Source organism: Falco biarmicus, chromosome 15, assembly GCF_023638135.1.
Source record: "Falco biarmicus isolate bFalBia1 chromosome 15, bFalBia1.pri, whole genome shotgun sequence".
Classification (NCBI taxonomy): Eukaryota; Metazoa; Chordata; class Aves; order Falconiformes; family Falconidae; genus Falco; species Falco biarmicus.
Genome location: NC_079302.1, coordinates 6503588 through 6517038, shown reverse-complemented (window position 1 = coordinate 6517038; position 13451 = coordinate 6503588). Strand labels below are relative to the sequence as shown.

Genomic DNA, 13451 nt, shown 5'->3' with positions numbered 1-13451 from the left:
TTTGAAGCAATAAGCACATATTTTTAACTGTGAGTGTGCGAGATTAGCTGTGAACTTCACATCTACTGCCCTGCAGCTGAGACTGCTGCCAACAGTCCCTAACTGTGGATTCCACAAGCTGGTGAGTGGGAGAGAGATATGACAGTTCATTCAATTACTCATTCATCCCAACATACACTTGGTCTTTTATTACAACATACATAATTCACATGGGGGAAAGAAAGTAAAGCTGTTAACAGCCTTCAACATTTTTACCCTTCCAATAACATATATCAACAACTTCAAATCACCCTTCTTCTCTCTGTTACCTTTAAAAGGTTCAGGTATTCATACCATCAAAACCACATATATGTCTTCAAAACTGGTCATACGAATCTCTGAGCTCCCAGCTTATACACACGTGCAGAAATGTCCACAAATTAAAACATAAGGACTACAGATGCTCAACTGTACTTGCACACTTTACAAGTGCACAAGTAAAGGCCATTTGTTCCAGAAAGGGGAAACACAAACTATCTGTTGAATGTACTGCAAACAAAACCACAGATCATGGACAAGGTTCTCTTCTATTGTGCTCTACCTTTCAAAAGTATCTTAAAATAAACACTAAATAGTTCCTGCTTAATGCATCTTAAATATGCCTTTAGGATGCTCTGTGGACAACTGCAGAAAGTCACTACTGCCACAATGGACTTAATACATTTGAAACATTAACTTCCATTAAAGTATCATTATTTTCTATTGTTACATCTGTCAGCAATAATTTGAAAAAGATATTTGTATAGACAAATTCTCTCTGTCACCAAGTAAGGCTTCAATATAGCTCTTCCATCAATGCCATACAGCGGCCACAGATACACTGTATTTTTTCCACAGTGACAACCTACAGTAAAACCTCCGAATGGGTAGAGAACTTGCTGTTAAATAATAAAATGATAGGATGCCTGGTTATTCTTATTCATTGAAGAAAGTAGAGGGTTATAAGTATAGTTGAAGCTTAAATTAAACTTACTTTATACACATATGCACATAGTGGCGTGTTTCTATGAAAATATGTACAACAACATATAACCACATAGACTTGGCCCTGAAGACTGGATTTTTCACATCCTGAAACAAAAATCAAACTTGTCTTCTGTACTCAAAGCTAAGAGCACCTTTGTTTAAGCAGTTAAATGTTCTTGACCAGGGCCAGCTGCTAGAACAAGATATGATCTCACAGAGCAAGCCTGTCTTATTACAGAAGTTTTATCACAAAAAAGTAGGAAGAGGTTATACAAGGTTACTTTGATTCCATTTAGGAATGGTACTCAGCCTGATTATTTGCTTTACACTTTAAATAAACAAATCATTACACATGAAGCCTAACAAAGCCCCTCTCACAAAAACATGCTTGGGTATTGCGTGGCAGCAACTCGGTAAGCTATGGCTATGGTACAGAAATCCTCCTGGCCTTGCAGCCCCACCAAGGTAAAGCCTAGCCCAGCAACTCTGCTTTCAGCTGATAACATCCTTGCCAGGCTTTAAACATCCATGCCTGTAGTCTGTCTAGGTGGAAGAGAACAGCAGGTAATTAGGGAAGAGAACTAAAACACATTTGGCAGGCTAAGACTTTGCAGGGGGGTGGGAGGGGGAAGGAGAGAACTTGAGAGGTGCCATGCAAGGTGTCAGCAGAACTAGTATTTGGGTAAACATCTATACATTGTGTAGCATCATATGGCCCTAGATTATGTAATGCCACAATAATCTTATCCACACTCCCTACTGCTCAGGATGGATACATGCTGGGCTTGGTTTGCTTAAGGAAAAAGGTTCCCATGTTATTGCTCAAGCTCACAAGCACATTTGAAGCAAAGTTGTATGCAGCAGGAAGAGAATGGCAAGCAAAAAGACGACAGTCTCATATTAGGCCATCTGAATATTGCGTGGTGGAATGGGATTTCATCCCCATCTCTGCTTTACTTTCTCAAAGCTGGTAAATCTTTTGAATCAAACCTGTTCCACAATTTCAGAGCTTCTGACTGGAGATCCTTGGGTACAACGTTTCTGAATACTGACCAGCTGCAATGGAAGCTGTTCCCTGATCATAGAGTGTGTGGTACCACATGGTGGTTGGAAAAAGGTAGCTTAGGTTCTAGGTGTCTCAATTTAGGCAACCAGCATTAGTATAAACTGTCATCCATTTTCCTTTGCTACAGTTTATTACCTGTAAAATAGGGATAGCACTCATCTCTCAGACTGTTTGGGAAAAAACCTGATGATTACAGAACAAACACATTCTACATGAAAGCCTCTGAAGGAATTAATCTCCTTGTCTACATCGTTAAGTGTGAACATAAGTCATGCATAAGTCACCTGAAAAATCAGAACAAAACATGAAGTTGCTGGCGATTTTAATGTACAGGAAGTTCATTCATAAATTTCACTGTTGAAATTGCTACCTTTCCAGCAAATCTGACAGCGTGCTTTCAGCAATTTGTACAAAACATTTATAGAAGGGATACCTCAACATTAAACTCATCTGACAATATAAACCTACAATAAACTGGAAACCAGCAATCAGAGTTTCAGCTTTTTGATGGAGGCATGCACATACTGAAGTTCACTCGTTATTTGAACATCACAAACAGGCTGCAGAGTATTTTACACAGCAGATCTTCCTCAGTGACATGACTTTTCTTAATGGAGCTTATTTTACCATTCCTCTCACTCACACTACATGTGGAGCAAGAAGTACAGATGAATTCTTGCTGTTACAGAGAAGAAATTAATGATGAAGCAATACTAAAAACTCCAAAAATAAATTGCTCTTTTTGAACTCTGAAGTACACTACTGGATAAGCATGTGTTTATTACTGAAAGCCTTCTTACTACAGTCTTCATACATGGGTATTACCACCATCTGCAAGAACAGTTTTCAGTACTGCTGAAAGGAGGAGGAACAAGCACAATGTAGAACAGAAAAAGTATGTGCACTACTTATTACGTTAAAAAACTGCTGTGAATGCATGCATTTATATGCAAGGATTACTGTAGCAAAGCCTGTAACCACAGACAAAATTAAATTGTTTTGGGGTTTTTTTAACCTCCATAGTCCTCATGTAAGATTTTACTTTCTCTTTCTGACATGCCCTAAAGCTTCCTGTATTCCAATCTCATGGTCTTTTCAGCAGTACTTAGAACGAACCCAAAGCCTCTTGTTACAGTCAGTTGCACTTCATCAGATCTACTAGGAGGCACCAATATTCAAACAGTTATCTGAGCTGTCTGTAGCATTTACAGCTCAGTTTACATATTTCACTTATTTCGTTCCTTACTTTTTAATCCAGAATTTGAGAGATGGGGTAGATGAGAATGACATTACAGAAGGTAGTGTATTTGAGAGTAACTACAGTACTTTGTCATAACATTTTTATACAATGAAAGCCAAAGCACACTGTATTAAAAAAATGTTAACCCAACTTCTTGTTTCTTACTGATATGTAAGAAACAATACTAGATTTTTACCAGTCTGTACCATCTGCCAAAACCAACGCTAATCTATCCAAGCACATTGACACTCAATATCCTCTCACAGGTGTGAGTGAACACAGCAGGAAGCTGAGATCACATCAATTTCTCAAACTTCTCAGTTTTAAAACCAATACATGATCCCAGCTAAGACTTTGTCATATTCACTGCATGAACAAAGCATGAAGCTCAAATACGGTACCTGGATTGGCTATTTCACCTCTCACAAACCGCTCAAATAACATTTTTCTGGTTGGATGGGTTTTTTTAATGCAGACATTTGTAAGTTTAGTTTATCATGGATGCAAGATAGACATAAATATTGGTGGCATCAAATATTGTAAGGAATATCATTAAGAAGAAGATCCGCAAGTTGTATTTATATACCATGATCTACTAAAAGCAATGGAACTGTGATAATTTACATCCGTGGAGAATCTTGCTCATTATATACTTGTACTGAAATATTTTTTCCCTTGGTCATGATACAAATACCAAATCTAGGATGCTTTCATTTTGAAGGTCCTCTAGTGTGCACTACACTGCTGTAGGTACTGAACCCTATAAAAAACAAAGCAGTCAGATGAAATAGGGATGCTAATTTCAGAACATGCATCTGATTTTTATCACATTTCAGTAACGCTTCTAATCTCCCATCATAAAATACAAACCAGCTCTCTGAAAGGCTAAATAACCAACTTCAGCTGCTATGATCTGCATAAAAGATTCTGCTTTGGTAAAAGATACTTGCTTCCATAAATTTTAATACCTCACTTTCTGCTGTACTAGATAATCAGTTATCTAAGTTTTCAGTTCCAGGCTCTGTGCTGTTGACATTTTACAGTATTTTCTGAGAAAGAAAACCAAGAACAAAACAGTGAAAACAAAGAGGATGAGGAAGATGAAGACCTATGAAAATCCTTCTGTCAATTTTTTTACCTCCCTTAACCATGTTTTATGTTGTGTGTACTGAACTCTCTCAATGACAGTTTTCATAATAACAATTTTCATAACAGATTGGCTACTGGTTTGCCTTCTAACAGGATCAAGAATTCAAAGTTTAAGTAGTACATGCTATACACCCACAGGCCATGCCACATAAAGGTATATGCTTCATTTATGGCTGTTTAAGGACACTGCTCCCAATCTTTAAAAATGGAACAGGTTTTTTATGCATGGAAGTGTCACAGAGCTGACTGGGATACCCAGACAGCTGTCCAACAACTGCCACTCCAGAGCAGAGGCAAATGGTAGCTTCAGTTAGCTTCTGGCTGAACAGCTCAGCACTGTGGAGAGACCTAGCATTCATTCATACCTCGGTTTCCTCCAAAACTTTCGGTGGTAGGGCTGGAGAAAAGAAGAGTTCGTGCTTTGCTATAATTTGAATTAATCTTTTCTGTTAAAATAATGCCATGGGTTGTTAAACAATACCTGATTAAGAATTAAGGACACCAGATCAGCAGAACCACAAAACACAGCTTCTGCCACCAGCTTTTCTCTGCTTTATCTTACTGCAGATCCTCAGCGGCCTAGAACAAGAGATGGGAAGAGAAGGAAGGTGGGGCTATTAATTCCTGAAGTAATCAGTCATTCAGCTAGTGGGGAAAAAAGAAAATAAAGAGCAATATATTCTCAAAATTTTCTTGACACTGTGAAGTAAGATCTCTGTCAGTCCTTTAACTGGCGGTATGTTCAAATATATTTTCCTGAGATGTGTCATAGTGAAACTTCCTTGTGCTCTTAATTCCGATAAACTAAAATACCGGCCAAACAGGAAAGGATAAGAGGTAACAAGAAATTAACAGGCAGAGCTTTCAGCACCAAATGGTATGGAAGGGTTTTGCGCGCAGCCATTTATTTTACTGGCTTCTTGGTTCAGCTCTGCAGAAAGAAGAAATTAAGGGTGTGGACAAACACCCAATTTGCAAATAGCTGTGTTAGCAGAAAAGGTTTATCCCCAGATGTTCATCACCAATTCAGCTGCAGAGGTTACCACCCCTTTCAGAGCAGCTCTCAGCTGTTCGCTTTAACTGGCACCAAACGCACTTCAGCCAAAACAAACCAGATTAGCACAGGCCTGCCTCTTCAATCTGTTAGAAAAAATTTAGACCGATGAAAGCTGGCAATGCATCCCCTGCCTTTCCCGCTCCAATCCACTCATCCTCTCCCTCATGCAAGCAACAGCACTTAACTGTCCCCTTTAGGCATCACAGGATGCTAAACAGACAAATAATGATTTTTTTATTGAACAGGGGAAAAACTGGGAGAAGCAGGAAAGTAGGAAGGCCCTCTTCAGCTGCAACCTTGGTGTACCCTGAAGTAACAAGAAAGCTATGGCTTTATCTTCAGTATGTAAATGGAAGAGAGAAGGAAGGTTAATTTATTTCACATGAGAAACATTTTGTTTCCTCTTTGACAGATAAAACACAGAAGAGAAGGTCCCAAAAAAGGATAAACTAAGGCTACTGCAAGACAGTTTTAAACTATCCCAGGTCTTCCTCTCCTTTAGAATAAAGATCTCCTATCCTCATGGCAAGAAAATCTTTTATTACTGTGCAACCGTTTAGAAAGACTATCCAGATTGTTTTACTTTACATTTTCCAAACCAGAAACTCCAGAATGAATAATTACGAGAGCGTTCATCCTTGCTATTAGTTTTAGAGCCCTCTAGGGCAAGCTGTTTAATTCTTGTCTTCAAGGCTAAAAACTATTTCTCCTTCTCAAGAAGCAGTTCATAGAATGGCACGGGTTTGATCAAGAAAGATTTGAAATACAGAATAAAAAGAATCCTTCATTATGGGCAGATGCTTGGAATCTCTTCCCCCCACCTCTTTCTTATGTCTTTGACGAAGACAAATCGTGAAAAGTTTAGACATATAAAAAATAACAGCAGCATCAATTTTGAGGCAATGTATATTTCAGCAGACAGCACATCAGTCAGTTTGGTTTATAGGACTGAGAAATGATGTTTTAACTTTTACTATTGCTTCTGTCAGTGTAGAAAAGATGTAGTTTCTCTGCTTTGGAGCACAACAGATAATACTGCCACATTCAAAATTATGCTTATTGCTTATACGTATAATAACTACAACATTTGTCCTGCATTTAGGTTTATGTCTGTGTTCCAGTGTTTCTTTGGTTAAAAGAAAAAAACAAAAAAAAAAACCCAAAAAAATAATGTGAGAGTGCATGTGTGTTTCTACATGTTAGAGCATTGTTTAATGTGTAGTCTCTAATTTGTGGAAACAAAACCACCAAAAAAAAGGGAGAATTGCTGCGTATTTTAGAGAAGGTAATTCAAGAGCACTATAAAATTAACCTAAAAGCTAATTACACCTTAGATAGGGCAACTGCATTTCTGCATCACAATGGCAACTGGCTCAGACCAAAACTCTCAGAGCTCTTCAATTTCCTCCTGCCCACTGCGTGGATAACTATCTCGCCATGCAGCATTCGTCTTTTTTCACAAACCTAACATGCTTTAATGCATTCTGGGTAAATTTTGCAATGACGAATTTAACCCATTCACTAAAACTGCTCCGTGCAGAACACTGCAAGATTATCTTTTTTTTTTACAGAAGATAAAGTCTGAGCAATCATCTCTGTAACAGTCCCTGATGGCAGAAACATCAGGTCCGACACAAGTAGTAACTGATGAGACCCAAGAAGGCATGGCTGATCACTTCCACACTGAGATGGCACATGGAGGTGAATCCTCCATACAGCCCATCCCTGTCAGACCCTCCTATAGCTGTGGTGATTTAACTAGCAAATAAAGCACTGTATGTGGTCTGTCAGGCCGTGTGGTCAATGTACAGTGCAAGACAGTCCCTTCCCTGGCTCCGTACCTGGATTCCAAGTGCTTCTCATTCCAGCATGAACATGAATCTTTTCCTTTGGGACCACATACCCAGAATAGCTTAACTACGTGTCCTAACTCCTAGTGTAACATTCCAGAAATGTTATTTCATTCCCATTCTTTGAAAGCTGGCTAGCTAATAAAATGTTTTAAGCGCCAAAATATTACTATTAAGCCAGAAATACATTACTCAGAGAGCCTAACAACACCTTGAAAGAACATGCACAAGTAGCAGTACAAGCAGGATCAATAACATCCAGAGGACAGGAGGAGAACAGATCCCTTAGGGTTAGTCTGCTTGAGCCAACTGACAATCAACAAAGACTAGATCCGTGTACCCCTGGCAGTCTAGGCACTTGACAAATACAGTGCCCTGGAACAACATACTCTCTGACCTTGATGGAAGTAACCCCTTCAAACAACACTCACTCCCCAAAAAATACCTGCTGTGGACAGTCTCACAAATTACTGATCTTATTCCATCTGTTTGAAAAATTATAATACTCATCATTTCACATGCTTCCTTATTCTTCTGCCTTGTCTACTGTAAGCTCTTCAGGGCAGATGCTAGGTTTTTTAATGATGCAATGAAAAGTACTAAACCAAATATGGCTTTGAGCACTATTTTATTTTCAGAACAATAAAGGTCTGCTTCATCCAAACACTGCTTGGTTGGTCAAGAAAAAAATACGCTGTCTAGAATTTCCTCCTTTTCTGCTTCTTTGCTGTAAGATTACTAAACCTTTCACTGGGTTGATCACTAAAACATGTATGCGATGAATAGGGGACCTCTAATAAGATTTCCTCAAGATGATACTCCTTCCTACACTTCTATCACTTTCTGTTGCTGACTCCTCCTTGCTTTGCTGACTCCTGATTTCCTTCTGTGTGTGTGTGCATGCTTACGTGACCCTGTGTGCATTTCCTCCTCTAGAGTTCTTCAAAGCTGCTGGTGCTTACACCAGAGCAAGTACAGTGCTCATGATCAACACACAAAAGCAATAAGGGAAAAAAGAAAGACAACCTGACTTGGACTGGCTGTGAAATATCAGTTCAGTGATTCAAATCAGGATCGGCCACTCTCAGTCACTGGCCCCTGCCAGCAGCAAGAGCCATGTTGTAGTTCTACAGAACCAACCAGTCCCTTCCCCCACTGCAAGAAATCCTTCCCTGGCCTCCAGCTGCCAGATGGAAGTGACAGCCAAGGGTCAGGTCTTCCTTTGTTACCAACACGCACTTATTGATCTGTGTGTCCCCCAAAGCACAGAACTCCAGCTCAACCTCAGCTCTCAGACCACAAGCTGTTTTAGGTCCTGGGGCAAACAAATCATTGAAGCCTTATAACTGAGACCATAGCGTACAATATTCCCTTTCTCTTTACTCCCCCCAGCTGGTTTCCTACACTTACCAATGGATAACTCTGCATAGGAGCCTTTATACCATGGCTGTGAGAGTCAGAGCAAGCTGAGAGGAGGGAAGATGTGAAAAGATAATGTGGCAAGGCATTTCTTCATTTCTTCAGTTCTCCCAGGCCCCTTATTATTGCTGGGACATAACAACATTATCTCTCTTCATATGCTGGCTAGTCCTGACCTTATATTTTAACACCAAAACTCTCAAATTCTGCATTATTGTCCCAAAGAACAGGCAACTAGAGAGAACAGCAAAGAAGAAAGCCTGGACTAAATGGCACAAAGGAGAAAAAACACTGACAGCACCTGTATCCTCATTCTGATCTGCTTTTCCTGCTTCTCCATGTTTACGAGCTACATTTTTTGTTGGTGTGAACTAATACAGGCTACCGCTGCTTACACAGGGGAGCATCTCAAACCTTGTAAACACCCAAAACCCTAGAAGGAATTTTTATGCTCCAACACAATGCCATTGCCACCATCTCCTCAGACACACTGTGTGAGCACTGCCTCAAATGTTTCAGCCAAATCTGACAGGCTACAGGAAATACTGCAGAGGAGTTCTTGAATTTCACAGAAATAGGTTGCAGAGTAGCTCTACCGGTAGGGCTAGAAGACAGTCACCTGTCCACAAACTACTGGAAACCACAGATAGACATCTTTGCCAGATTCAGCTGAAGTCTTCACTCATCTCTACCTTCTCATCATTATCCACTAGGTCAGTACCCTCCAGCAAAGGCAGATTAACACCAGTAGGTAGAATTGCTTAGGGAGCATTCACACAGCTTCTGTTGCAATACAGAAACCTCTGGTAAAGATACATTTCTGGGAGCAGCAGATCTTCCACTAGCTCAGTGAAACGAGCTTCAGTTCATAGCCCAAGAACCTCTGCAGTATTGTGAGATGATATAAAAGCAGAAACAGCTGTAGTCTGGATGGATGAATTGCACAGCCGCTCTTGCTTATGTGACCCAGGATGTGGGTCAGCATACCAGGCAATGCAGAGTAGGGAGAGAGGCAAGAAGCAACCCTCTTGGCCCTTCATCCCATCTCAATAAATCCGTCCCTGTGAAAGCAACCTTTTTGATTTAGTGATGTCCTACCTGTACTATGCACAGGTACAAACTGCTGGACAAATTAATGAAAACCCTTAGCTGCAGCCTGAGCCAGCGTTGCTGGTGCCATGACACAGTGCCATTCCCTGCCATTTCTTGAAACTACCTAGTCACAATGCAGTCCATGTGTCCCAAAACCTGCCTGAATCAGCAGTTATTCTTCTGACTGGACAAGTTATAATGAGAAAGGGTATTTTTAGTGCAGTTTTAGGTATGGATATGTGCTAACCACTGCCAGTAAGAAAAATTATAGAAACGTTGAAAACTGGTACAGACTTTCCAGGCATATAATATCCAGTTGTCTCTAAGAGGCAACAACAGCTACAGCAGTACATGCTGAAAAGCCTCTGCTGACATTTCAAATATTGTCTTATTTTAACACAATCCTGCTTTTATTTTCGCACAGAATCCAGCCTCCTTCCTGCACCGGTAATTTTCTGCCTTCTAGAATGCAGTACTGTAAGAAACACTCAACATAGTGATGAGCACAAGCCCTGTTCCAGAGAACTGGTGATGACATGATATTGTCAGCACCAGCTTTAATATCCATTCAGCTTGGATGCTAAACAGAGCAGGGGACCTTCCCCACAGACGTACAGAAATAAAAGGCCCCTGTTCACTCCAGTAACAATACCAACATATGTATTAAAGGAGATTCAAAGGAAAAGTAAACTGTATTTCAGAAAGGTCCACGCAAATGGAAAATCAGGTACATTATTATAAGTATCAGGCAGCCTTTTATATGATATGACAGAAGACGCTCTTGAGTCCAAGTCCCTCTGACTCCCATCTTTGTGTATGTTCCATACAGGCAAGCCGCTGCCTTCCAGTCCCACTGTCTTCCACATGAATTCACAGGAATCTGATGACACAGAGAAGTCTGCAGCTGTTTTGGTGGTAAACTCCCTCCCTGAACATCCACATACCATGCTCCATGCATATGCTCCTCTATGCTGTGCACACTGACCCTCCCCCCAGTAGCATTCAATCTAAAAACTGCATGGCAGAACAGTAGTGTAGCATGAGATGAGGTGTAAACGTGATTCCTGCCAGCATTCAGTAACAAGTAGAATCATTTGCTTCAGCAGCTTACAGACTCACCCTAGTTAAACTCTTAATATTTAAGTGCACAAGCCTCTCCCCTTTTTCCTTTCTAAGGCTAGAAATAGAGGCTATTGTGGACAGCTCAGGTATCTTGTGTCTGTAGATGTAGATGCTTCTGTGAGGTTTGCACTACCAATTAACTTTCCCAAGTAATGAGGTATAATCCCCGCCCCTGAGAAACCCTGCTTCATCTGTGATATACTCCTTGCAGAAATCCAGCAGCCTAAGTTCAGATTCATGAGATTTTATTTATATATATATATATATATTCTTTGAGAAGCTACAGCAATAAAAATTTGACATGGGAACCCTTCTACTCTTTTCCTCTCTGGGACAAATACTATGTAATCAGTGAAGAGTGTTTTAACACTAAGAAAGGGAAAATTTTATAATCGGTGCCCATATAAAGTTATGTGTATTAAAAATGTTCAGCCAATCTCTGTAGAAAACAATGAAGATAAATGACTGCTGTGAATTAGTTTAGGGCTGCTACTATAAGATGTTTCAGTTTCTCACATATTATAGGTAGTGAAATTTATGATTTATTCTGGCTTTTATTCACTGCCACTGTAATAAAAAACCCCAACAATTTGGCAGCAATATAAATGGTTTCCCATCAATGTGAATAGTGTCAGTCTGTGGACCTCTATGTTTTCACTTGAGGTCCAGTAAATCAGAAGTTAACCACTTAAACATGAATTCTACTGATACAAGTTTAAAAATGGAGGAATCAGACCCAAACATTGATTCTGCAAGCCCTTTGCTAATGAAACCAGCTCTGCTATTGTTTATATCCTAACTGAACCCTATCACAATCATTTGGATACAATAAACAGCTCTTGCAGATGGCTGGCTGCTAAAGAAAAGGGGGGGGGGGGGGGGGGGAAGAGGTGTATAACGGCCACACTAAAAAGCTTTGATAACAACACATCAACTTCATAAACTTGTGTCCTGCAGTAATACAAGTGGGCATTCAGCAGACCACAAACAACAAAGGAAAATGTAGATGACTTCATCAGCCATTAAGTCTGCTGTGCCCTGATCTAAGAGCATGATTCAAAATTAAAATCAAGGAAATTTGTCAACAAGCATTTACTCAGCTCAGAAGAATCCTCAATTGTTGTGGCTTTTACACTGCACCCATTTGGGAGTGTCAAACAGACCATGAACGGGGAGGATACTGAGCAGACTGTTGCTGTATTTTACCAATTGCAAATCAATAAAAACAGTCCTTTGAGGCAGAGGCTTAGTCTGTATCATTTCTACTTTATGCTAGAGACTGGAACAGATACATGCCATTACATTCTAGGGTGGAAAGAAAAACAAACAGTTTCATCTCTTCCTCCTGCACCCAGACCTTGCAGGCTTGTTCAAAACAGAGCAGAGCAAGCCCTTGCCAATCTAAGTCATAGTAGTCCTGAGGAGTGAAAGTCAGAGTGCCTTTCCATGGCTGTGGAAAGCTGTTCTTCAGCAATGGAAGTTACACGGAGAACCAAGAAGAGATTAGATGATTATTCATTATTCAAAAGTAGGATTAAGAAGTAAATGACGGTTTGAGGATGTACTTTAGGAGACAGAATGACACAATCCCATACCATTTAGAGAGTGCCTTCTGAAACTGCCCCCATACTTCAACACCCACACTTTTTCCCTTTAAATGTTAAAAAGCTGGGGAAGAGGCCTAGTGCACAGAAACTGCATATGGATACATACCCATTTCTTCATATATTTGTGAAAAAGAGTTGAGCTCTCGAATATGCAGAAAAAATTGCACACAGGAAAAACTATTTCAAGGCACATTTTACTCCTTTAGCCAATAAGTATTTCTAAGTCATACATGGGGCAACATTTAATTTTTCTGATCTGGAATCTTCTAATTCTAATAAATACATAGCCAGTTTTCAATACCAGTAAGGGTACTTCCTACACATCTTCACTGGCTTCATATTTTGCTTTACCAACTAATTCAATCATTTGTCAGTAATTAATATGGTGAAATGTTATTTTTAAAACCTTCTGATTTTAGTCTTATGAACTGCAACATACCCCAAGATCTTTATTCTAGTTCCATCCTTAAAAATCTACTTTTTGGCAAGTGTTCAAGGCAGCAAGTGTTTCTATAAATGCAAGTGCAAATATGTCTCATAGAATGCATGGCAAACAGAGAACTGAAGAGACATTTAAGAAAACACAACTGAACAAAGCAGTGACATTGATTACAGGGGAGTTTTGGTTTATGTATCAGTATTTAAAAATAGTTTCTTTCTGGCCAAAACACTGTTTTTTCAGAGCACTATTCTGAGTAGTGTAACAGGGAAGTCTCTTTGTACCCTCAGTTTTTTGGTTTTGAAGGATCTCAGATTAACAGAAAATTTAAGAATTGAAAAAGAAATAAATCAACAAACAGAGAAGCAATGAAAGAAAACAAATTATGTGAAGTAACTCCAAGCA

The 13451-nt window shown here is 39.7% G+C and overlaps 1 long non-coding RNA gene across 1 annotated transcript in view; it reads right to left on the bottom strand.

Annotated features, from left to right (window-relative positions):
* Positions 1–13451, bottom strand: part of LOC130159254 (uncharacterized) — a 95956-nt gene that overhangs the window by 70473 nt on the left and 12032 nt on the right. Inside the window, exon 2 of the long non-coding RNA XR_008825679.1 lies at positions 4942–5039. This is a non-coding gene — a long non-coding RNA (uncharacterized LOC130159254). The remainder of the gene's footprint in view (positions 1–4941; positions 5040–13451) is intronic.